This window comes from Ovis aries, chromosome 25, assembly GCF_016772045.2.
Source record: "Ovis aries strain OAR_USU_Benz2616 breed Rambouillet chromosome 25, ARS-UI_Ramb_v3.0, whole genome shotgun sequence".
NCBI lineage: Eukaryota > Metazoa > Chordata > Mammalia > Artiodactyla > Bovidae > Ovis > Ovis aries.
The window spans coordinates 23397171-23422482 of record NC_056078.1 but is presented as its reverse complement, the minus strand read 5'-3'; the positions used below and the strand labels follow the sequence as shown (position 1 = coordinate 23422482).

The 25312-nt window shown below is 37.0% G+C and overlaps 1 protein-coding gene across 9 annotated transcripts in view; it reads left to right on the top strand.

Annotated features, from left to right (window-relative positions):
• CTNNA3 (catenin alpha 3) overlaps window positions 1–25312 on the top strand; it is a 1860557-nt gene that overhangs the window by 9029 nt on the left and 1826216 nt on the right. For 3 of the 9 annotated variants that reach the window (XR_009598596.1, XM_042241050.2, XM_060406828.1), the window contains exon 1: window positions 18450–18561. The exons of the other annotated variants lie outside the window; for them this stretch is intronic. The gene's annotated coding sequence lies outside the window, so the exon portion shown is untranslated. Of the gene's footprint in view, window positions 1–18449; window positions 18562–25312 lie in introns of those variants that run through there. 9 annotated transcript variants of the gene reach the window in all.

The window sequence follows — 25312 nt, the reverse complement described above, 5'->3', positions numbered from 1 at the left end:
TTTATATATGAATTCATTTGTGTTATTATTATTTTTTAAAATTAATTTATTTATTTTTGGTTGCACTGGGTCTTCATTGCTGCATGTGAACTTTCTCTAGATGTGACAAGTATTTGTTGGTGGCCACTTGGATTATTTCCATGTCTTGGTTATTATAATGCTGCCATGAACATTGGGGTGCATGTGTGTTTTCAAATTAGAGTTTTCCATTTTTTCTTGATATATATCCAGAAGTGTGATCATTGGATCATATAATAGCTCTAGTTTAATTTTTTTTTAGGAACTTCTCTACTGTTTCCCATAGTGGCTGCACTGATTTAACGTTCCCACCAATAGTGTGGGAGGGTTCTCTTTTCTCCACACCAGCATTTATTTGTAGATTTTTCAATGGTGGCCATTCTAACTGGTGTGAGGTGATATGTCATTGTGGTTTTGATTTACGTTTCTTTAGTAATTAACAATGTTAAGCATCTTTCCATGTGCCTGTTGGCTATCTGTGTTTTTGGAAAAGCATCTACTTAGGTCTTCTGCCCATTTGTTGATTGAAGCATTTATTTATTTTTTTTTTTTTTCAATTTTGAGTTGTGTGAGCTTTTTGTGTATTTTGGATGTTAACTCCTTGTTGGTCACATTGTTTGCAAGTATTTCCTCCCATTTCATACATTGTCTTTTCGTTTTATTGATGATTTTTTTTTGCTGTGCAGAAACTTTGAAGTTTGATTAGGCATCATTTGTTTGTTTTTGCTTTTATTTCTGTTTGCTTTGGGAGATGAATCTAAGAAAATATTGCTATAATTTATGTCTGAGAATGTTTTTCCCTAGTTCTTGTTTAGGAGTTTTATGGTGTCATTTCCTATATTTAGGTCTTTAAACCATTTTGAGTTTTTTTTGTGTGTGGTGTGAGTTTTCTAATTTCATTGATTTATATATAGCAGTCCAGCTTTTCTTACACCCAACACTTGTTGAAGAGACTTTCTTTTTTCCATCGTATATTCTTGCCTCTTTTGTAGTATAGTAACTGACTGTAGGTGCATGGGTTTATTTCTGGGCTTTCTATTCTAGTTCATTGATCTGCAAGTCTGTTTTTGTGCCAGTACCACACTATTTTGATTACTGTAGTTTTGTAGTATAGTCTGAAGTCTGGTTATACCTCCAGCTTTGTTCTTTTTCCTCAGGATTGCTTTGGCAATTCTGGGTCTTTTGTGATTCTATATATATTGTAGAACTTTGTTGGGGGGGGGGAATAATTTTGATTTTTAAAAATCATTTTATTTGTTTATTTTTATTTATGGCTATGCTAGGTCTTTATTGCTAGGCATGGGCTTTCTCTAGTTGTGGTATATAGACCTCTCATTGCAGTGGCTTCTCTTATTGCAGAGCATGGGCTCTAAGGCACACAGGCTTCAGTATTTGTGGCACATGGGCTCAGTAGTTGTAGCTCCTGGGCTCTAGGACACAGGCATAGTAGATTCTATTGTGGCACCCTGGATTAGTTGTTCCATGGCCTGCAGGATCTTCCTGGATCAGGGATTGAACCCATGTCTCTTGCATTGGCAGGTGGATTCTTTACTACTGAGCCACGAGGGAAGCCCTATATTGTAGGATTATTTGTTTTAGCTCCGTGAAAAATGTCATTGGTAATTTGATAGGAATTGCATTAAATGTGTAGATTGTTTTGGGCAGTATGACTAATTTAGCAATATTAATTCTTCAAATCCAGGAGCATGGAATATCTTTCCATGTCGTTGAATGTTCTTAAATTTCCCTTATCAGCGTTTTACAGTTTTCAGCTTATGGGGCTTTCACCTCCTTTAAGTTTATTCCTAGGTATTTTATTTTTTTGATGTGATATTAAAAGGATTATTTTTCCATTATTAGTGTAAAAAAATGCAGCTGAGTTTAGTATATTAAGCTTGTATCCTGCTACCTTGCTGATGCAATCCCTACTTTTAAAATTATTTTCTAACATATTTTAGTATCTGGAAGGATTAATCTTTCTCCTTATTCTTTTCTCCTCCTTCAGGGTTTTCTGATAGCTAATCACATACTATTTATTTCCAGATGAATTTTAGTGTAACATTTTAGAAAATTATTATAATAGCCTTTGAATATTTTAATTCAGGGAGAAAATAATGCCCTTTTAATTTTTAGTCTACTTATACATCAGGGCTTCCCTCGTGGCTCAGATGGTAAAGAATCTGCCTGCAATGCAGGAGACTCAGGTTTGATCTCTGGGTTGAGAAGGTCCACTGAAGAAGGGAATGGCTACCCACTCCAGTATTCTTGCCTGAGAATGCCATGGACAGAGAATCTAGGTGAGCTGTAGTCCATGGGGTCGTAAATAGTAGGACACAACTGAGCAACTACCACAGACACACCAAGTCATCATCTTTTTGTTTACTCACTTCTTTTTTGTCCTTCAGCAGAGTTGTCTTTACACAAGTATTTTATACATTTTGGTTGTTACCTTTGGTATTATTCATAGCCTGGCATCTTTCCTTCCATCACATTTTTAACACTGGCTATTTTTAAGAAGGATTTGAGTCCACGTTTGTGTTTCTAAGATTGCCTCTGGTGGTTGAGGCACAGCTGATATACAAATGGGACTTGGGGGCCTGGATCTCTGAGTGTGCTTCTTCAACTAGGTATGTCCTCCCTGAACTGTACCATCATCCAGCCCACATATGTATATGTTAAAAACATTTATTGATTTATTTGCCTGCATCAAGTCTCAGCAGTGGCACGAGGGATCTTTGATCTTCATTGCGTCATGTGGGATCTTTAACTGTCGCATGTGAACTCTTAGTTGTGGCGTGTGGAATCTAATTCCCTGACAAGAGGCTGAACCCATACCCCTTCATTGGGAACATGGAGTCTTAGCTACTGGACCCCAGGGAAGTCCCCAGACCACATATACTTTATTTTTGAAGCATTTTTATAAAACTTAACTTTTTAAAGGGAAAAATTTATATTTGCATGTTTATTTTTATTTTAGTAAAGAGTGCTTTAGCTAGAATTCTTGATTGCAACCAAGAGTCTGCTCTGGATAACTCCAGCTGAGTTTTTCATAAATGATACTAGACAACTCATAGATTTTCTTGGAGAGCCATTGAACAGCCAAAGAAAATGCAGCTATAGGAAGAATGTCCAACTGTACCTGAGGAATGGTCCTATGGGTGTACTAGATTCCATTATCCCTTGCTCTTACACTGGACAGTAGAGTCCTTCTACAACTATCCCAGAAGGTTCTGATGTCTGTAACCTTTAAAAATCTCATCCAAGCTGTTTTTGCTGGTGAAATCTGGGTACCACTACTTCAAGGGAGTCTGAGAAGAGCAGGTTTCTTAACTTTGCAGTCTCTCCAGTAGAGGAGGAAAGCTGGGCCAGGGCTGGAAATGGTGTTAGCAAACAGCATTTGCCACAGAGGGCTTTCAGTGAAAATACATATTCCTTTGGCCTTGACCTTACGTCCTCAGTTCTTGGATTCTCTTTTCATGAGGAAACTACTACCAGTTTCTAGTGAAAGTTAAAAAAGAATTGTTCCATGTCAATATGTACAAATTTACTTTTCATCATAGCTACCACTTGGTTGAATTTATTTTTCTATGCTAGTCTAGATTATTTTAGTGTTGTTTCTATCTATTGGTGAGGACTGATATTCTCTAGTAAGGATGTCAGTCAGTTCAGTTCAGTCACTCAAGTCGTGTCCGTCTCTTTGCAACCCCATGACCATAGCACGCCAGGCCTCCCTGTCCATCACCAACACCCAGAGTTTACCCAATCTCATGTCCATCGAGTCAGTGATGCCATCCGACCATCTCAACCTCTGTCATTCCCTTCTTCTCCTGCCCTCAATCTTTCCCAGCGTCAGGGTCTTTTCAAATGAGTCAGCTGTTCGCGTCAGGTGGCCAAATTATTGGAGTTTCAGGCTTCAACATCAGTCCTTCCAATGAACACTCAGGACTGATCTCCTTTAGGATGGACTAATTGGATCTCCTTGCAGTCTAAGGGACTCTCAAGAGTCTTCTCCAACACCACAGTTCAAAAGCATCAATTCTTCGGCCCTCAGCTTTCTTCACAGTCCAACTCTCACATCCATACATGACCACTGGAAAAACCATAGCCTTGACTAGACGGACCTTTGTTGATAAAGTAATGTCTCTGCTTTTGAATATGCTGTCTAGGTTGGTCATAACTTTTCTTCCAAGGAGTAGCATCTTTCAATTTCATGGCTGCAATTACCATCTGCAGTGATTTCAGAGCCCAGAAAAATAAAGTCAGCCACTGTTTCCACTGTTTCTCCATTTATTTGCCATGAAGTGATGGAACCAGCTGCCATAATCTTCGTTTTCTGAATGTTGAGCTTTAAGCCAACTTTTTCACTCTCCTCTTTCACTTTCATCAAGAGGCTCTTTAGTTCTCCTTCATTTTCTGCCATAAGAGTGGTGTCATCTGCATATCTGAGGTTATTAATATTTCTCCCAGCAATCTTTTTTTTTTTTTAGTTTTTATTTTTTAAATTTTAAAATCTTTAATTCTTACATGCATTCCCAAACATGAACCCCCCTCCCACCTCCCTCCCCATAACATCTTTCTGTCTCCCAGCAATCTTGATTCTAGCTTGTGCTTTATCCATCCAGCCCAGCATTTCTCTGCATATAAGCTAAATAAGCAGGGTGATAATATACAGCCTTGATATATTCCTTTCCTGATTTGGAACCAGTCTGTTGTTCCATGTCCAGTTCTAACTGTTGCTTCCTGACCTGCATACAGATTTCTCAAGAGGTAGGTTAGGTGGTCTGGTATTCCCCTCTCTTTCAGAATTTTTCATAGTTTATTGTGATCCACACAGTCAAAGGCTTTGGCATAGTCAATAAAGCAGAAATAGATGTTTTTCTGGGACTGTCTTGCTTTTTCTTTTTTTGTAAGGGCATACAAATTGTTAAAATATGAAATGCTTTTGTATTCCTTCTCTCTGTCTCTAATAGCCTTCCTTCACTTGGCCCCTTCCTGGGACCCTCTAGATTTTCCTTAGACCCAGCAACTAAAGGATGAACCCTCACATACAGGGGGCTTTCAAAGACCCAGCTCCAGGCTAGACTCTTATTAGTCGGGGCCTAATCCATGCTGGTTGTTAAATATTTTTCATATCTCCCATAATTGTAGGCAAATGAAATCCAATTGGATTCTATATATTTCCTAAGCTTTTTTCTCTGGTTACAGTTCAAATCATACTAATGAGGAAATATATGACAATTTATGTAAGTAGTCTCTCTTGATGCACATTTAAGTTGTTTCTAGCTTTTTATTATCACAAAAACACTACACACTGCAGTCCTTGCCTTGCATCTTTGTACACATGTTCAGGTTCCTAAACTATTTGTTTAGTCTAGGAATTTGTGCATATAAAATTTTATGGATGTTGCCAGAGTGCCTCCTCAAAAGGTGTTTAACCAGTGTATACTTCAACCAACAGTATATGGATAGCTAATATTTCTTTAGCTTGTCAAAGAGTTTTAAAAAGATTTAAAAGTTGTTTTAGTGGAACCAGTGTACCTTCTTTAGTTATGATAATAAAGAAAAGGAAGAGAAAAAATTATATTAGTTTAGTTTGACTGGCTCTTAATACAACTATACCAAAATGAGATCATTGCTCTCTTTTCCAATTAATAATATTTTGATACTATATTAAAATTTTCTGTGGATTAACATTAGATTTTCAGAGTCTACCTTTTTGATATATGGGAGAACACTTGTCAGTTCCCTGTGCCATGATTACTCAAAGATGCTAACCATAATTTTGTGATAATATATTTTTATTATATTTTTCAGTGTTCTGCAATATAGTGGTTCTCACCCCAGAATACTTTTGCTTCCCAGGAGACATTTGACAATGTCTACAGCTATTTGTGATTACTACAACTAGGAGGCTGATGATACTGGCATCTAGTGGATAGAGGCCAAAGATGCTGCTAAATATCCTACAACTCAAGACAGCCTTCCCCCTCCTACCCCCTGACTCCACAACAAATTATCTGGCCTAAAATGTTAATAGTGCTGAGAATGAGAAGGCCTGCTATAATAAAATACACCTGGAAATGGACATTTATTTAAACAAACATTCTCCCACTGTCTTTTCTGTCTGGATTATCAATTTCTTAAGATTGTTGGTGCAGTCTTTCCTTTTTTTAAAAAAGTAATGAATTTTTGGCTATGCTGGGTCTTGATTGCTCTGCAAGGGCTTTCTCTGGTTGCAGTGAACTGGGGCTGCTCTCTAGCTGCGGTGTGCAGGCTCTAGGGCATAGGGCTTCAACAGTTGTGGAGCATGGGCTTAGTTGCCCCACAGCATTAGTGGAATCTTCCCAGACCAGGGATCAACCGGCATCCCTGAACTGGCAGGCAGATTCTTAACCACTCGACCACCAGGGAAGACCTTGTTCCTTGGTATATAATGTGAAAGCAAACTCCTCTCTGTAACTTATTAACATGGAATCTACCTGGGAGTAGAGGAGCTAGGTTGTACTTTTCTTGTCCTCCCACCCTCAAATATAACCTAAAAGTTTTTATGTTGTTTTGTGTGTTTTTCACAAGTCTTTGCTCATTGTAGTAATCCTTTCTTCTAATAGGCCAATATCACTTTTTCCTTCTTTTGTATGTCCTTTAAAAATCTGAGTCTTTAGAAAACTCCTTAGATAGCACATTGAGTTATTTTTACATACAGTCTCTCCCATTTTTTCCCTCATTTGTGATTGCAGTGGTGAGTTTTATTTTTTGACCTGTCTTTCATTTTAGAATCTCTGGTTCTGGGAAATCCTTGTATTTTCTCTAAATTGCTAAGCAATCTAGGTACTTGTCTTACTTTGCTTTTTATTTTCTTCCTTGGCCGTAATGAACTGTAAGGTGATATATTCAATTTTCCCCAAGGTTCCTGTCACTTTCACTTCACTAACGCATTCCTCTTTGTTGGTAAGGATTAAGCCCAGGGTAGCCCTTCCATTCTTAGTTTCTTTTGCTCTCTGAATGAAAAAGTTGCTGATAGAAAGGCAGGTGATAAAGGAGAGCAGTGATTCCTCAGTGCAAATTTTAATTACTTTATTGTCTCTTTGGGTTTACTGAATTCTTTTACTTTAGTTTTTGACCAGGTCTCTTTTTTATCCTGACATTTCACTTCAGTCAACTTTCTTTCATTTTACTTAGAATTTCCATCACTTCTTACCTAGAATTTTTCACTTTCAGTATTTCACTGAGAGAACAAGAGTTGATGTATTATAAATTCTCTTTTGTCTTGAGGATAATTTCCCTGTCTCCCTCTTTTATTGTTTTAATTTTGGATTTTTTTTCCTGTTTACTTATTTTTTTAAAGACAGGAGATTTATTCAGTCCTGGTGTTTATACATATCTATATCCCTTTTGAGCTCTGTCACTATCAATTTTGGAGCTACATTATTTCTCTCTCAAATCTTAAAATGCAGGGCAAGTATTTAAATTCCTGGGCCACAGGAGCTACATATTTACCTGGGGCAACTATTCTCCTATTCCTAGGTCCTCTATTGGAGGTGAATTTTATCTTGGATGATTTGGAGCAATTCAGATTCCCTTTTCTAACAGAGATGCATAAAACCTAGTCTCTAGCATGGCCTCTGCCAGTGTTTTTTTTTTTTTTGTATGTCTACTCCTACTGTTGGGGCTGCAATATCCCAGGGCACAGTGTGTCATTCTTCCCTTGTCCTCATTTATCCTGTGTTGCATTTTTAGGAACTAAAAATCTTCCAGCTGAGTGTAGTTAGAAATATACTACTGGAAGGTGGCCAGGAAACATCTCTGGCTATCTAAAAAGCAGCTCCTGAGCAGTAACAGAGTGAAAGCTGGCTTTTTCTTTGGCTCTCTCAGCCTCAAGTCTCTGATAGGAAGTCAAGATACATGGATTTGAGGGTCTGGCCCTGTGGCTGCTTTAAATTTAGGCACAGCGGAGTTCTGGGTTCCCTCCCTCCTCATTTGTTCCATCCATGAAGTAGATAAGGTAGAGTGGCCAGATTCAGCAACTAAAAATTTAAGACACACAGGTTTGACTTTTAGGAAAACAGCCAATAATCTTTTCAGTACATTTCAAACACAGCATAGGACATATGCCAGAAAATTATTCATTGTTAATCTGAAATTCAAACTTAGCTGGGCATTCTATATTTTATCTGGCAACTATAAGGTCAGAGAAAATTTCCCCCAATGTTTGAAACAGTTGATGAGGTCTTTTGTGCCTCAGGTACTGGTGTAATGGGGTCTTTTCTGGTTTTGTGAAGGTTGCCCTTCCCAGTCTTCCTTCACCTGCAGGGCCGGTCAGCACTGAGAGGACTGGAGGAAGTTTGTAAAGAGTCTGGGAGCCTTTAGAGAGGAACAGAGCCAAGACCTGGACTCCTTCCCTGTAGTTACTGTTAGAAAGTATTTTGTGCATTCAACTGGTCATGATTAAAAAAGGACTGAGTAAGAAAGAACATCAAAGATCTTAGACTGGGACTCCTGTTGTGATTTGCATTGCCCAATGCGAGATGCTGTTTGGGTACTTTTGTGACTGGAAGCAGAAGGCCCTCCTGATCCAGCCACTTGGTGCTTGGTGAACCGAAAAGTTCTAGGCATGGCTGCCATGCTATATCTCTAAGGGAGCAGGCTGCTGTCTTTAAGAATCACTGTGACCACTGTATTTGCAGCAGCAGAGGCAGGAGCACAGCAGGCGGAAAGGTCACATGGAACTGCAGGGGATCTGTTTTCATCAGTAAACTGTGTGCCAGGAGCAGAACACCAGCAGCCCTCAACAGGGCCCTCTTGTATCTAATAAAATTTTCTGGTTTTCTTTTTCTGAGATATGTGGATTGAAAGGCTCCCAGAAGTCCTGATCAGTTTAAGGAACAAGAGAGATACTGGACTCCCTGCCAGGGTGGCAGTTGGGAAGTATTTTGAATTGGAAAATTAATAGATAGGACCTCTTTTTGCCCCAAACTACTGAAGTAGTTGCTACTGTTAGCACATATATACATGTATTTTATATATTTGGCATCATAACATATATTGTTTTATAAATAGCCAAGTTCTATAAAAGTTTCTTTTTTTTTTTTTCTACGATGTCATGACCTGAGAAGTCTTGTGCTTAGCAGTTTTAAAGATATAGCTTGGATCAATAAACATGTTAATAAAAAAATATAAAGTTTTGTGATTCCTTATCATTCTTGCATATTTTTCATCTTTGTCAGCCTGTATCCATTAATATTTTTAAAAGACCAAGCTAAAAATTTTACCTATAATAGTTAATCATCCTTGGTAATTATTTTTAACTTTAATTACTTGTTTTACTTTGGTGCCTTAGTTTATATCATATAATCTTGTGTTTATACACACACTAAGCTAAAATAATATATTGATTGTTGATCCTCTTAATTGCATTCTTCTAGTGGGAAATATTGGGGAAGGCAATGGCACCCCACTCCAGTACTCTTGCCTGGAAAATTCCATGGATGGAGGAGCCTGGTAGGCTGCAGTCCATGGGGTCGCTAAGAGTTGGACATGACTGAGCAACTTCACTTTGACTTTTCACTTTCATGCATTGGAGAAGGAAATGGCAACCCACTCCAGTATTCTTGCCTAGAGAATCCCAAGGATGGGGGGAGCCTGGTGGGCTGCTGTCTATGGGCTCGCACAGAGTTGGCCATGACTGAAGCGACTTAGCAGCAGCAGCAGCAGCAGCGGGAAATATAGGAGCATATTTATTATGATCTTAGGGTAGGAAATAATTTCTTAAGTAGGACCCCTAAAACATAAGCAATAAAGTAAAATATTTAATTACATTAATATAAAAACTTTCTTTGTGAAAAAATCGCATAAAAGAAGATAAATGAAAGGTACCAACTGAGCGGATATATTAATATTTACAAATTGGCCTATAAAATGGATGGCATTGTTGTTCCCCTTTTCCTTCCCATGTATCTACATCCTTTGCCATGTGACACTGTGGTTCTTCCTGCTAGAGACAGAGTATATTTCCCTGTACTTGAAAACGTGGTTAGTATTAGACTTGTGTGATTTGCTTTGCCCATTGAAATGTAGGCAGAAGAGGCAAAGTGCTTGTTTGAAGCTTATATTTTAAGATGCATTGTGTTTCCAACTGTTCTAATATTTTTGTTGTTGCCATGGGAAAAACAGGGTTCTGGTAGCCTCCTTGTCCAAGGAGGATGAGAAACACGTGAAGTAGATCTGGAGTACAGCTTGGAGTAAGCCAGCGAGGCCCATCCTGGCCAACTCCCAGCCAACCTGAAAATGCACAAGGCATAATGTTGTTTTATGCCACTGAGTTTTAGGATAGTTTCTCATGTAGAATTACTGTGGAAATAACTGACTTATAGACATATTCAGTTGAAATTATCTGAAGAACTAAAAAATTAATGAGGAAAAGAATGATCTTAATAGGGAAATGGGTCTATGATAACTGAAAAAGTAATTCACAGATAAGAAAATTGAAATGACCAATACATAGGTGAAAAGATGTTTAGTTTGTTTCACCGGTTATCAGGTAAATACAGATTCAATCAATGATGAGACAGTTTATCATACCTACTAGATTGGCAAAAATTAATGTCTGGCAATAGCCTAGTATCTGTAAGAATATGAAAAAAATAGGACTTTTATATATATAGATGGTGGAATGCTTAGAGACTTCCCTGGTGGTCCAGTTGTTCCACAGCTGGGGACATGGGTTCAATCCCTGGTTGGGAAACTAAGAGCCTTCATGCATGTAGCATGGCCAAAAGAAAAAAAATCACAAAGAAAGGGTCTTTGCTATTTTGCTATATTTCTGTATTAAGCAGGGAGAGGATATTTTCAAGGAATATAATTATATATAGAATTTATATACAAAGGATTATATATAGAATTTATAGAGAAGTTTTGGAAATTATTAAGGAAAAATCGGCAACCTAGGAGAAAAATTGGTAAAAACATATAGATAAGCAATTCGCAAAAAGAGTGTTGAATGACTAGCTAATCAACCTAAAACAGATCACCAATTACATTGGTAATCAGAAATGAAAATTAAAATGACAATGAGATCAACTTTGTACCTCTCATGGTGGTAGAAGTTGAAATGTCATGCAGTCTCTTGTTCTGGTAAGGAGGTGTGGGACACATGTGAATACATGTGGTCTGCTGATAATATTATTTTGGACACCAATTTGGTAATATTTGCTGAAATTGAGTACTCAGCATACATTCTGACCCAGAAATTCTACTTTTGAATTGTTTTACTTGCTAGTGCTGCCATAACAAATTACAACATGATGGGAAGCTTAAACAACAGAAATTTATTTTCTCCTAATTTGAAGGCTAGAAGTCTAAGATCAAGGTGTCAGTAGATGTGTGTTTGTGTTTTCCTGAGGCTTCTCTCCTTGGCTTGCAAATGGCCGTGTTTTTTTTGCATATCCTTATATGGTCATTCCTCTGTGGATATCTGTGTCCGCACCTCTCTTCTTCTTCTTTTTTTTTTTTTTTTACTGTCTGCAACTTAATTTTTTTACTTTTATTTTTTTTTAATTTTATTTTTACTTTATTTTACTTTACAATACTGTATTGGTTTTGCCATACACTGACATGAATCCACCATGGGTGTATACGAGCTCCCAATCCTGAATCCCCGTCCCACCTCCCACCTCGTATCATCTCTCTGGATCATCCCCGTGCACCAGCCCCAAGCATCCTGTATCTTGTATCGAACATAGACTGGCGCTTCGTTTCTTACATGATAGTATACATATTTCAATGCCATTCTCCCGAATCATCCCACCCCCTCCCTCTCCCTCACAGTCCAAAAGTCTGTTCTATACATCTGTGTCTCTTTTGCTGTCTCGCATACAGGGTCGTCATTACCATCTTTCTAAATTCCATGTATATGTGTCAGTATACTGTATTGGTGGTTTTCTTTCTGGCTTACTTCACTCTGTATAATCGGCTCCAGTTTCATCCATCTCATTAGAACTGATTCAAATTTATTCTTTTTAATGGCTGAGTAATACTCCATTGTGTATATATACCACAGCTTTCTTATCCATTCATCTGCTGATGGACATCTCTTAAAAGGATACCACTTATATTGAATTGGGCTTCTCTGGTTGTTCAGATGGTAAAGAATCTGCCTGCAATGTAGGAGACCCGGGTTCAACCTCTGGGTTGGGAAGATCCCCTGGAGAAGGGAATGGCTACCCACTCCAATATTTTAGCCTGGAGAATTCTATGGACAGAGGAGCTAGCAGACCACACTCCATGGAGTTGCAAAGACTCAGACATGACTGAGTGACTAAATTTTTATTGAATTAAGGCCCATCATAATGGCCTCATTTTAACTTAATCACATCACTAAAGACCCTGTTTCCTATAAAGCCATATTCTGAGGTACAGAGGATTGGGATATAAACATGAATTTAGGTGAGGACACAATTCAATCCACAGCAGAACACATACATATGTTGTATACACACACACACACACACACACACACACACATATATATGAAATATGTATATGTATATATATAAATCATATAGAGGGACTCTTGCAGAGGTACACAGAGACTTGTATGAGAATGTTTATTATATTATAACATTGTTTCCCATAGTAAACAGTTAGAAAATACCTAAACATACTTGAATAGGCATATGGTCAGATAAAATACATTATAAATGCATCTGATGCAAAATAAAATACAAAACAGAATGCTACAAATGCAAAATAAAAGAACTAAATCAATTATGTTAATTGAGAATGCCTCTTTTTCTCAAAAATAAGAAATGTATAGATGAGAAGTTCAAAGCTGATAACATCAATGACCCAAGCTCTTTCTGTAGTTCTGCTCTGTCATCTTTCCTCCTCAGGTTTGCAGTAAGATTGCTTGGTGTCTAGGCTTTATACTACAGATAACAGAAGGGAGGGTGAAGGGCCATGGCAATGTTGCTTTACCTTTTAATAGGTAAAGCAAGAGTTGACATCTCATTCTGTCATATGCCATTCTGAGTTGCAAAGAATGCTGGGAAATCTAGTCTTGTTTGTTTCCATAGCAGTGAAAGGCAAGGGGGAGATGAGACTATGTGTTGAATGAGCTAAGCTGCAATTACAGCTCGACATCAGTAGGCCTTGAAAATGTCATGTTAAGAGGAGAAACAGAGAGAGAGAGATTGAGAAATAGAAAGAGATGGAAATTACAATACTGTTGGTGTAAATTTAAAAATCCATACACACATAAGGTGATTTATCATTGTAAAGATATGTATCATTATAAAGATAAATATCATATGTAAAAAAAGCCACAGAAAGTTGATTGGAAAACTGCCAACACTAACTACTATAGATTGGATGCCTATCAGAAGGAGGGGGTGAAATGGAGCTGATACTGAAGGATATAGAATATGATAGCAACAATAACAACAACAAAAACAACCCCAGGCTTTTCACACCAGTTTCATGAGTTGAACTTTAACAGAGGAGCATGATTGATTGGGTCAGTCTAATTCTTTGTATTCAAGACCTGGGAGGAATAAAGCTGGGATGAGTCTTGTCACATGTGTGGGTTATTTAGATTATTGGGAAGGGTTAATTGTGCGTGCGTGCTAAGTCGCTTCATTCATGTCAGACTCTTTGAGACGCTATGGACTGTAGCCCACCAGGCTCCTTTGTCCATGAAATTCTCCAGGCAAGAATACTGGAGTGGGTTGCCATGCCCTCCTCCAGGGGATCTACCTGACCCAGGGATCAGATCCATGTCTCTTACATATCCTGCGCAGGTGTGGGCAGGGTTATTTAGAGCCAAAAAAGGTGACTCACTATGTTAATGACTGAGTTTAATTACTTTTCTTTACTCTGATTAGCACCATTCTTTTCACTATAGTTAAAGGACTGATAGGAATGGTGTTACAGTTTAAGTTTCGGGATGATAGCAGTTCTTTTCTAGATAATTTAGGGATGTTGTAAGTTTTGAAAAATGAATTCTGTACATATTTTTTCTTGTGTTCCATAATGCAAAATTAGTAAGAGTTGACTTTTAGAGGGTCAGTGAGAGCATGAGTAAAATAAACATGGCTACTTGGTAGTGAAATCCATCATGCTCTAGTCTTCTGTTATTATCTTTGGAAACACAGAGTGGGAGAAAGGATTTCCTTCTCTCTCTAATATAGCCATCAGTGACTTGGCTCCCTTCTCTGGAATGAAGCAAATTGGCATAATTCCATGTCTTATGTGGGAACAAGACACAGAAGTTTATTTATTTTATTCTTTTTAAGCTTACTGTCATTCTTTTGCATTTAGTTGTGTATTCTATCCTTAAAACATCTCACACTCAATCCTCTAGATAACATACATAATTAATTAATATGTGTTAGTATGTTTTGCTTTTAAGCATTTGTTACAACTTTGGAAGCAGCTCTTAAGCACTTCCATTTTAGGACCATGATTCCTTATTACTTAATTATAAATTATTAACATGGATGGGGTAGAAATGGTGAAATGGATTTAATTTGTAAATAAAAATGTGTGAATTTAATGACTTCACCAACTTTTAAATCAGATGGGCAATCTACTTCTTATCTCTCACAGTAGTTTTCTAAGATTCAATGGTATTTGGATTTGGAAAAGTAGAATTCCACAATGAGAAATTTATCTTCCACAAAATAATAATTGACTAATGAATTATTTAATACTGTAATTAGTACTTCATTGGATTCTATGAGTAATTTTATAAGTAATTACCTTTTATACCAACTTTATAGGTCTCATCTCACATGAAGAAACCAGGTAGTCAGTGTGAACAAGACCAAGCAGAGTAAAGCAGAGCTTGAATCTGAAGTTTATCTTGCCTTTCTGCCTATGGTTTTCATTACTTCCCTTCTTTTCCTACCCTTAGTGGATTATTGATGCCTTATCTCTCTCTACTCAGCCATGAGAGAGCTCTTCTTGTCTTATAGTTTAAGGCATAACACAAATGCATAGGTATCATATCTTGATTTTTTCCTGAGTTACAGGATTCTGAATTTCCAGCTGCCGACAGGAATACCCATTTGCACATGCTACTCATACCCCAAACTTATCATGCGTACTGTAGTCAGAGCAGAGCTTGCTCTAGATTTGCTCATTGGTATGAATATTATGTTATGAGCCATATGCTATGAGTTATATGTTATGTTACTGCAATAGGGAGGTAATTCATATTTTTCAGGATAGACTATATAAAGAGTGTATAAAAAATTAAAATAGAGCATAAACTATATGGAGGCATTTTTGTTAAAGGTAAAAAGGATTATTTTAAATAAATAGTATCTATGGCAATGCACCCCTCTCCAGTACTCTTGCCTGGCAACATCCATGGACGGAGGAGCCTGGTAGGCTGCAGTCCATGCAATTGCTGAGGGTCGGACTGAGCGGCTTCACTTTCACTTTTCACTTTCATGCATTGGAGAAGGAAATGGCAACCCACTCCAATGTTCTTGCCTGGAGAATCCCAGGGACAGGGGAGCCTGGTGGGCTGCCGTCTATGGGGTCGTACAGGGTCGGACATGACTGAAGCGACTTAGCAGCAGCAGCAGCATTGACTAGTCATTCAGTCCCCCTCCCTACCAAAGCATTATTATTTAAAAAGGTTTTTTTTTTTTTAGCCACAAGTAGAATCTAACAAGGACTTTACATGTAGGTGCTTAAGGCACCTGGAAAAAACAGAAATCATTAAATGAGACATAGTTCAGGAGTGCCTGCATCACGGAACGAAACTCAGGGTTGGAAACTGAGAACAGAAAGAAAAAATTAGTTATCTGTATATTCTAAAATGTGTGAGTGATAGGTGAAAAAGATAAGCAAATTACTGGCAAAACAGACTTTTCAGTTTCCTTCTGGATGCTTTCTTCTAAGTTAATTTGAGAAAGAATTATTAAGTATTGATTTTGTATTATAGAGAATATATCAGTTTAGAAAATTAAAGTTACAAAATTTTATGAAAAATCAATAACAGGATGTTATTATTTCCAAATATGAAATATAATTTTTACATGGCCACCATGATAACTATATGAGGAAAGAAACAGCCATATTCAGATGTTAAAAGTGATTTTATAGAATGAAGAACCCTAAAGTTGCTTTCATTATAAGGAATAAAATTCTCTTTTCAAGAAATTGCAGTTTCTTATTTTGTATCGCTACTGAGTGATTATTTCCCTTCTCTTTGGAAAATTTAATTCTTTAGTATAAAGGATATGTCACTAGTGGCAAGCCTGTGAGCCTAAGAAGAGTGATCATTCTGAGCCTCTAGATCTCTTATTTTTGCCATCGTTAATAGTAGACTTAATGTTTGTGATAATAGCTTTAGAGAAGCATGGAAAATTTGTATCTTTGGTTAAGATAAATTTGTGGTAGTTAATGATTTTAGCTGAGTCTGCATTCATGCTCAGTCGTGTCTGACTCTTTGAGACCCCATGGACTGTATCCCGCCAGGCTCCTCTGTCCATAGGATTATCCTGGCAAGATAGGGAGTGGGTTGCCATTTCCTTCTCTAGGGGATCTTCTTGACCCAGGGATTGAACCACGTCTCCTGTGGCTCCTGCATTGGCAGGAGGATTCTTTACCACTGAGCCACTTGGGAAACTGGATTTTAATTAATTATAGTGAAATCTTTATTTTTAGAATGAATCAGGCAAATCAGTGTCCATGTTTTTCCAAACTGAAGTGGGTATTAAGTTGTGAAATAATTTGTAGCTTATATGAGGACTTTGTTAGTCATAACATTGCATGCTCATGAGAAATAATGCAGTGATAACAAGAAACGTATCCTCTAAAATTACTTTATAGCTCCTATTATAAAATGGACAGTTAGCAAATATTAAACAGGGCAATTAGAAAATACTAAATGGTTTACAGATATCATATGTAATTTTGAAGAAAAATTATTTTGCTTTATAGTGAAGTTTATTTTTAAATTTTGGAATTTGTTTTTGGATTTTCTAATGGAGCTTGGAAACTTTATGCAGAGTTTTTGTTTGCTTTTTTGTCCCAGAAAATCTAGAGTTGTAGAAAGTCATCCTTGAACCCAATTCTGATGTATCTGATTGAATTGATAGAGGAGGAAATAATGTAACAAAATAATTTGTCACAGATGAGAAGTATTTACTAGGGCAAATACAATGGAATATTGCTAGACACAATATTATTAATAGGCAAAGTTGAGATGGTGTGCTTCAGTTCCTAGTTCAAGTTTTAAAACAAATGTCACTGGACTCAATACTGTGGCCTTTCAGGATCAGATGATACCCTCTGCTGGCTAAATGTGGGATTGCGTTTAAAAATGAATGGCTTTTTTTTTTTTTTTTAAAATAGGGGTGATTGTTGTGTAAAAGGATTGAGCAGTGCAGAATATTGTAAGATAATATAGGAAAAATTATAACTGTGAATAATGAAGTCAGTGTATCACTTAAATAAATATTTTTCCAAGTGAAACTAATATGGAAATACCCATAATTGAAATTTCCTAACCTGATGATTTATTTTTTAACTATGGAAGTAGGCCACAGGAAAGTAAGACAGCAGAGGCAAAATACATAGATCTCCTTATCTCCATCTTCAATAACAATTTTGAATAATCCAAGCTATTTAAATTACTTTTATTACTTACTGTTGTAAGAGTGACTGGCAAATATCTTGAGGTGAGATAAGAACTGCTTTTCTCAGGACTTCTGCAGGGTGCATGGGTTCCATCTCTGGTCCGGGAAGTAAGATTCCTCACGGTTTGGCCAAAAAAAAAAAAACAAAAAAACCCCACAAAAACCCTACCCTGAGAACTGCTTTCCTCTGGGTACCCTGAACTAATTTCTGTTAAAAATAATTGAAATATTCTTAAGTAATTAGGAAGTTTGGTAAGTACATGGAAGTACCATATAGCATGTTTGTTTTAAAATTTTTTCTATATTTTATTTTATCAACTCAATTTTATATTGGAATAAAATTGATTAACAACATTGTGGTAGTTTCAGGGGTACAGCAAAGTGATTCAGTTATACATGTTCATATATCTATTCTTTTTCAAATTCTTTTCCCGTTTAGGTTGTTACATAATACTGAACAAAATTCCCTGGCTATTATGTAGGTCCTTTTGGTCGTCCATTTAAAATATATTTTAAATTCTAAAAGTCACTTTGGAATTTACAGTGTTTGGGGCACATGATGACATGAAAAGTTATATTTAAAAGCTTTTATTACACAATATGTCATTATTTCATTGCAAACTTGAAAAATATAATTTCAATCTGATTCTGCTGTTTAATATTGCCTTTCTCTGGTATGTTGCTTTAAGAGCACCCATCCCCCTTTCTGGTTTGAGCCACTGTGTCCTGTCAGTCATCCTGAAATACACTAGGGTACTTGTCAGGCTGTTTGCTTACAAATGCATCATAAGCCAAATTGTGAGCCATGATAGTGGCACTGAATTTCTAAACACAAGAAATTGCTTAGACAGTTGGTTTAGTATCTGTGTATGGGCAATACTCTGTCCTGCAGTAGGTGAGTGAAGTGTCAAACTTTTTAAAATCAAATTTTGCTCTAAGGCAAATCCTAATTATAAGTTATATGTTACTTGGTTAGATAACTTTGGGGGAAATTAAAAGATATTATTTCTATAAAATGGGATGAATAGAAACTACTGTATTATGTATTTATTACTTTTATAACTAATTTCCTTTTAATAGCACTAAACTCTAAACTACTTTATGAAAACTCCAGCTTTATAAATATCTACTTTTCCAAGTAGATTAGCAGTCATTTCCGTTTTAAATAGAAATGTGATTCTCTCACATACTTTTTCTTTCACATCAATTGAGGCAGACTCAGTTGAGCAGAGGCTCAGTTCTGTTATTTGAAGTATTTATTAATGGCTTTAAAAATAGTGCTAAAACAAATTCTCATGTGCCAATGCCCAAGCTATAGTAGTCTTATATCAAAGCATTAAAAAATTCCTATTAGCTGAGCTATTACTGTTGGAGTAACTGTATACAAGACACTGGAAGCTTTACATTCTTTAGACATAAAAGTTATGCAGCAAGCAGGCTCTTTGTGCAGACAATTTAATTTCTATATGAAGCTCTAAACCTAAGTTGTACAAGGATACTTTTCTAGTATTTTCTGTATGTTGCCTTAATATTTTAAAAAGAGAATAAAAGTAAAAATATAGGAACTTGTGGATTTTGATGCCGTGTGTTTAACATGGTAGAGAATAGTTAAGAGGCTGCAAGGACTTCAGGTTTTAAGGCTTTATCTAGGGTAAACAAGAAGAGATTGCTTTTACTGATACATAGAATGATTATTTATTCCTTACCTTGTTCTGGAAAGGATTCAAGGTGACTTACAAGGCTATGTGAAATTCAAGAAAGGAGAAATTAAAAGTGGGGTGAAAGTAGAAAGAAAAATAAGCATGAGGTATAAAACAGAGCCAGGAATAAGGCTGAGCTGCCACAGTTCTTGATGATGGTTTTATGATACTGGTGTATGGTGGATTGATGGGAGAGAAAATACAGGCTTATATATAGAAGTCTTACGGGGGACTTTCATGCAAACTAGCTGTCTTCCTTACCAAAGGTGACAGTGCAGAGTGGGGAAAGTATGCTGGATGGTGAATATTAAATATGCTTTAAATATCACTTGTGTTTTGGTGGAAAAAAAAGTAGAGAACTGCTGCCCTTTTAGCCCACACACTGATTTATGTAGGCATAAGTATGCTATAAGTTTTCTAGGAGCAGAAAGGAATTTGGTCTGTTACTTAATTCAGAAGAAAGATTAAAGAGGCTTAGTTGTTTGGAAACAACAAGAAGTTGTTTAAATAAGGTCATATCTGCATATTAGAACAGATATAATCAAGCTAATGTTAAAATAAAATATATTTGGCAATTTTGTATGAATCTAGTCCTGGTATTTAAAATTTTTTCTGAATAGGTTTTTATAAATGAGATTAATTACTTTCCTTCCTTCACTCAATTTGGTTATAAATTTAATTTGAGTTTCAGCTTCTGTTAGGTCAGAATTAACTAGATCCATTTAACTTGGGAAAAAGTTGTTGGGTAGGAGGAAGGAATTCAGAGGTAGGACTTTTTAATGTACTTTGATCTTCAAATACTCAAAAACCAACTACTGTGTTGAAGACTCTGGGCTCTGAGCTGCACACCATGCTGAACTCAGCCTGTAAAAGTGAATAAGCTTAGAAGTTCACTGCCTTTACCCAATAGTATTGAAAAAGGATGAAAGTGTAGCAGTTAACATTTTGCTAAGTATCTTTCAGTGATATCTTCAGATGTTCGATTAACATGGTGAGTCAGGGACAATCATTTGACTTCCTTTTTTATTCCATTGTTAAAAATAAAATAAATAAGAAGTGGTTATCTTTTACAAAAAGTACTACAGAAACAAAATACTCAAAGCTTTTTTTCTTTTGTACTTTTGTAAACACATATGCAGGTTGACTTAGAGTTCTATACCACATCAGCTGCATGACATGACATTGTGGATAACCTGGACACATAGGTTTGAAACCTGGGAAGCAAATATTCTTAAGATACTAAGTAGGGTTTTGTTGTTGGTTAGTTGTTAAGTCGTGTTTGATTCTTTGCAACCCCATGGACTGTAGCCCTCCAGTCTCCTCTCTCCATGGAGATTCTCCAGGCAAGAATACTGGAGTGGGTTGCCATTTCTTTTTCCAGGGGATCTTCCTGATCCAGGGATTGAACCTATGTCTCCTGCAGTTCCTGATTGGCAGATGAATTCTTTACCACTAGCTCCACATGGGAAGCCCAAAGCAGATTTGTGCTAAGTTGCTTCAGTCCTGTCCAACTCTGTGACCCCATGGACTGTAGCCTGCCAGGCTCCTCTGTCCATGGGATTTTCCAGACAAGAATACGGGAGTGGGTTGCAGGTTTTGGCATCAAATAAACTGAGTAATTACCAGAGTGGTCAAGGATGCTTAAGGAAAACAAATTAGCTTTTGAAAACATTAATTCAGAGATCCTAGTGAGAAATCTGCTAACTTCTTTTAGAGTCAATGGATATCAATAGAAATCTGTAATTATATAGTAACTGAAGTAGTCTGGAAATATTTTCAGTGTCAGTGAGGTAAGAGATGAACAGAAAAGATTTTTTTTAAAGTTGGATTTGTTAAGGACAAATTTACATACATTAAATTCACTCTTTTTAAGTTTACAGTTTGATGAATTCTGACAATTATACACAATCATATAAGCACCACCATAATCAAATAGAACATTTCTATTTGAATCAATCCAAAAAATTACCTGTTTTATACATAGGTGTTCAGTGATTTCAGAACCATTTGTTGAAAAGACTATCTTTTTTTTCCTATTGAGTTACCGTGACATCTTTGTTGAAAGTAAAGTATCCATTTAATGTGTCTACTACATAAGCCTGGGTTGTCTCACTTTTGGTAATGTTAAGATTGATCAGTGCATTCAGGCACTATAAGCCTGATTCTCATAGTTCCCTGTTAATCAGTCACCTAATGATTTTAGCCTTCGTACTGGTAATTCCTGTATAGTCTATTATTTTTTAAGGGTTTGTAAATGGCAACTTTATCATTCTATAATTCTTTTTTAAATGCTTACATTTTTGTTTCTATTTTCAATTATTTTATTTTTTAAAATGTCGGCTGTGTCAGGTCTTCGTTGTGGCACATGGGCTTTTTCCTCTAGTTGCTGTGAATTGACCTCGCTTGTTGCAAAGCACGGACTTTAGAGTGCACGTGTTCAGTAGTTGTGGTGTGTGGGCTTAGTTGCTCAGTGGTATGTTGGATCTTAGTTCCATGACCAGGGATCAAACCCATGTCCCCTGCATTGGAAGGTGGACTCCTAACCACTGGATTGCCAGGGAAGTCCCCTATTAGTTTTATTAGTTGGGATCATTTATAAAGAAGTATGCTTCCCTTGCTATTTCATTAGTCAGAAATATAGTTCATACCAGGAAATCAGGAAAATACTTGATTATTTCCCATTATTTACCCATTTTCAGAAAAATAAGATGGTGTTCTAGCAACTTTGAAAGGGGACCAATGAGTTTTTGTTTTTGAATTTTTATATGTTGGATATGTTTCAGTGTATTATGATTTTTATTCTTTTGATGCTCAAATTTTCTGATTTTTGGCCACTGAGAACCCCTTTAAATTGTTTACTTAGCCTTTTGATTGGCTTTCCTGGTTGGTCAGTGATAAAAAAATCCACCTCCCAAAACAGAAGATGTGGGTTTGATCCCTGGGTCAGGAAGATCCCTGGGAGAAGGAAATGACAACCCACTCCAGTATTCTTGCCCGGAAAATCCCATGGACAGAGGAGCCTGATGGGCTATGGTCCATGGAGTTGTAAAATAGTCGGACACAATTTAGTGATGAAACAACAAGAAGCTTTGGTCAAAACCCAAGTGAACCTTGATTCCTAGCTCGAGATGTTCCAGGCTCTTTTTGTACATTTCCTGCACCAGATCTTTGATCAGCCTTTTCACCAAGGAACCTAGGTCCTTTTAGTGGAAAATAGTATTTAGGGAACACAAACTATGCACCAGATTGCCATTGCTGCCCCCCTTTTTTTTCTGGATGGGTGTGAATACGTACAACAGAATTAGATATTTTTTAGAAAAGGAAACATATATAATGAGATCATACTGATGGCTCCCATTTAAAATAAAGTTAATTTAAATTTTTTGATTTTACATTTGCATCTTTTTTCTTTATATTGTGGTATAGTTGATTTATAATATTATATTAATTTCAGGTGTACAACATAGTGACTCAAAATTTTTTATGATTATGCTCCATTTGTAGTTATTATGAAATATTGGCTCTATTTCCTGTGCTGTAAAATGTATCCTTGTAGCCTGTTTACAGGGCAGGAGCCCTCCCCTATTAGCACTGGTAACCACTAGTTTGTTCTCCATATCTGTGACTCTGTTTCTTTTTCATTTTAGTCACTAGTTTGGTTTATTTTTTAGATTCCACATATACATGATAACATACAGTATTTGTCTTTCTCTGTATGACTTATTTTACTATGCAGAGTACTCTCTAAGTCCATCCATGTGTTGCAATTAGCAAAATGTCATTTTTTATGGCTAAATAGTATTCTTTTGAATATCTATAGCACATCTTTATATGTTCATCTGTTGATGGACACCTAGGTTGCTTCTGTATCTTGGCAATTGTAAATAATTCTGCTATGAACTTTGAAGTACGTTCAGTACAGTTGCTTAGTCATATCTGACTCTTTGAGAACCCATGGACTGCCGCACACCAGGCTTACCTGTCCTTTACCAATTCCAGGAGCTTGCTCAAACTCATGTCCATCTAGTCAGTGATGTCATCCAACCATCTCATCCTCTGTTGTCCCCTTCTCCTCCTGCCCTCAATCCTTCCCAGAATTAGGGTCTTTTCCAGTGAGTCAGTTCTTTGCATCAGGTGGCCAAAGGTTTGCAGCTTCAGCTTCAGCATCAGTCCTTCTGATGAATATTCAGGACTGATTTCCTTTAGGATTGACTGGTTTGATCTCTTTGCAGTCTAAAGTACTCTCAAGAGTCTTCTCCAACACCACAATTCAAAAGCATCAATTCTTTGGTGCTCAGCTTTCTTTATGATCCAACTCTCATATCTATACATGACTTCTGGAAAAATCAAAGCTTTCACTAGACAGATCTTAGTTGGTAAAGTAATGTCTCTGCTTTTTAATATACTGTCTAGGTTGGTCATAGCTTTTCTTCCAAGGAGCAAGCATCTTTTAATTTCATGGCTGCAGTCATCATCTGTGGTGATTTTGGAGCCCAAGAAAATAAAGTCTGTCACTGTTTCCATTATTTCCCCATATATTTGCCATGAAGTGATGGGACTGGTTGCCATGATCTTTTTTTTTTTTTTTTTTTAATGTTGAGTTTTAAGCCAGCCTTTTCACTCTCCCCTTTCACTTTCATCAAGAGTCTCTTTAGTTCCTCTTTGCTTTCTGCTGTAAGGATGGTGTCATCTGCTTATCTGAGGTTATTGATATTTTTCCCGGCAAACTTGATTTCGGCTTGCTTGTGCTTCATCCAGCCTGGCATTTTGCATGATGTATTCTGCATTCTTCTAAGTCACTTCAGTCATGTCTGACTCTGTGTGACCCCATAGATGGCAGCCCACTAGGCTCCTCTGTCCCTGGGATTCTCCAGGCAAGAATACTGGAGTGGGTTGCCATTTCCTTCTCCAGTGCATCAAAGTGAAAAGTGAAAGTGAAGTTGCTCAGTCGTGCCTGACTCTTAGCAACCCCATGGACTGCAGCCTACCAGGCTCCTCCGTCCATGGGATTTTCCAGGCAAGAGTACTGGAGTGGGTTGCCATTGCATATAAGTTAAATAAACAAGGTGACAATATACAGCCTTGACATACTCCTTTCCCAATTTGGAACCAGTCCGTTGTTCCATGTCCTGTTCTAACTTTTGCTTCTTGACCTGCTTACAGATTTCTCAGGAGGCAGGTAAGGTGGTCTGATATTCCCATCTCTTGAAGAATTTTCCACAGTTTGTTGTGATCCACACAGTCAAAGGCTTTGGTGAAGTCAATAAAGCAGAAGTAGATATTTTTCTAGAACTCTCTTGCTTTTTCGATGATCCAGCAGATGCTGGCAATTTGATCTCTGGTTCCTCTGCCTTTTCTAAAAGCAACTTGAACATCTGGAAGTTCTCGGTTCACGTACTGTTCAAGCCTAGCTTGGAAAAATTTTGAGCGTTATTTTGCTAGTGTGTGAGATGAGTGCAATTGTTTGGAATGAAAACTGACCTTTTCCAGTCCCGTGTCCACTGCTGAGTTTTCCAGATTTGCTGGCATATTGAGTGCAGACTTTGACAAAATAATCTTTTAGGTTTTGAAATAGCTCAGCTGGAATTCCATCACCTTCACCAATTTGTTCATAGTGATGCTTTCTAAGGCCCACTTCACTTCGCACTCCAGGATGTCTGGCTCTAGGTGAGTGATCACACCATTGTGGTTATTTGGTCATTAAGTTCTATTCTGTATATGAATCCTTTCAAATTGATGTTTTCATTTTCTTCAGATATATACCCACATGTGGAAATGCTGAATCATATGGTAGTTTTATTTTTAGTTTTTGGGAAAACTCCATACTGTTTCCCACAGTGATTTTACCAGTTTACATTCCCACCAACAGTGTACAGAGGTTCCATTTCTCTACATCCTTGCCAACATTTGTTATTTACATTCTTTTTGATGATAGCCATTCTGACA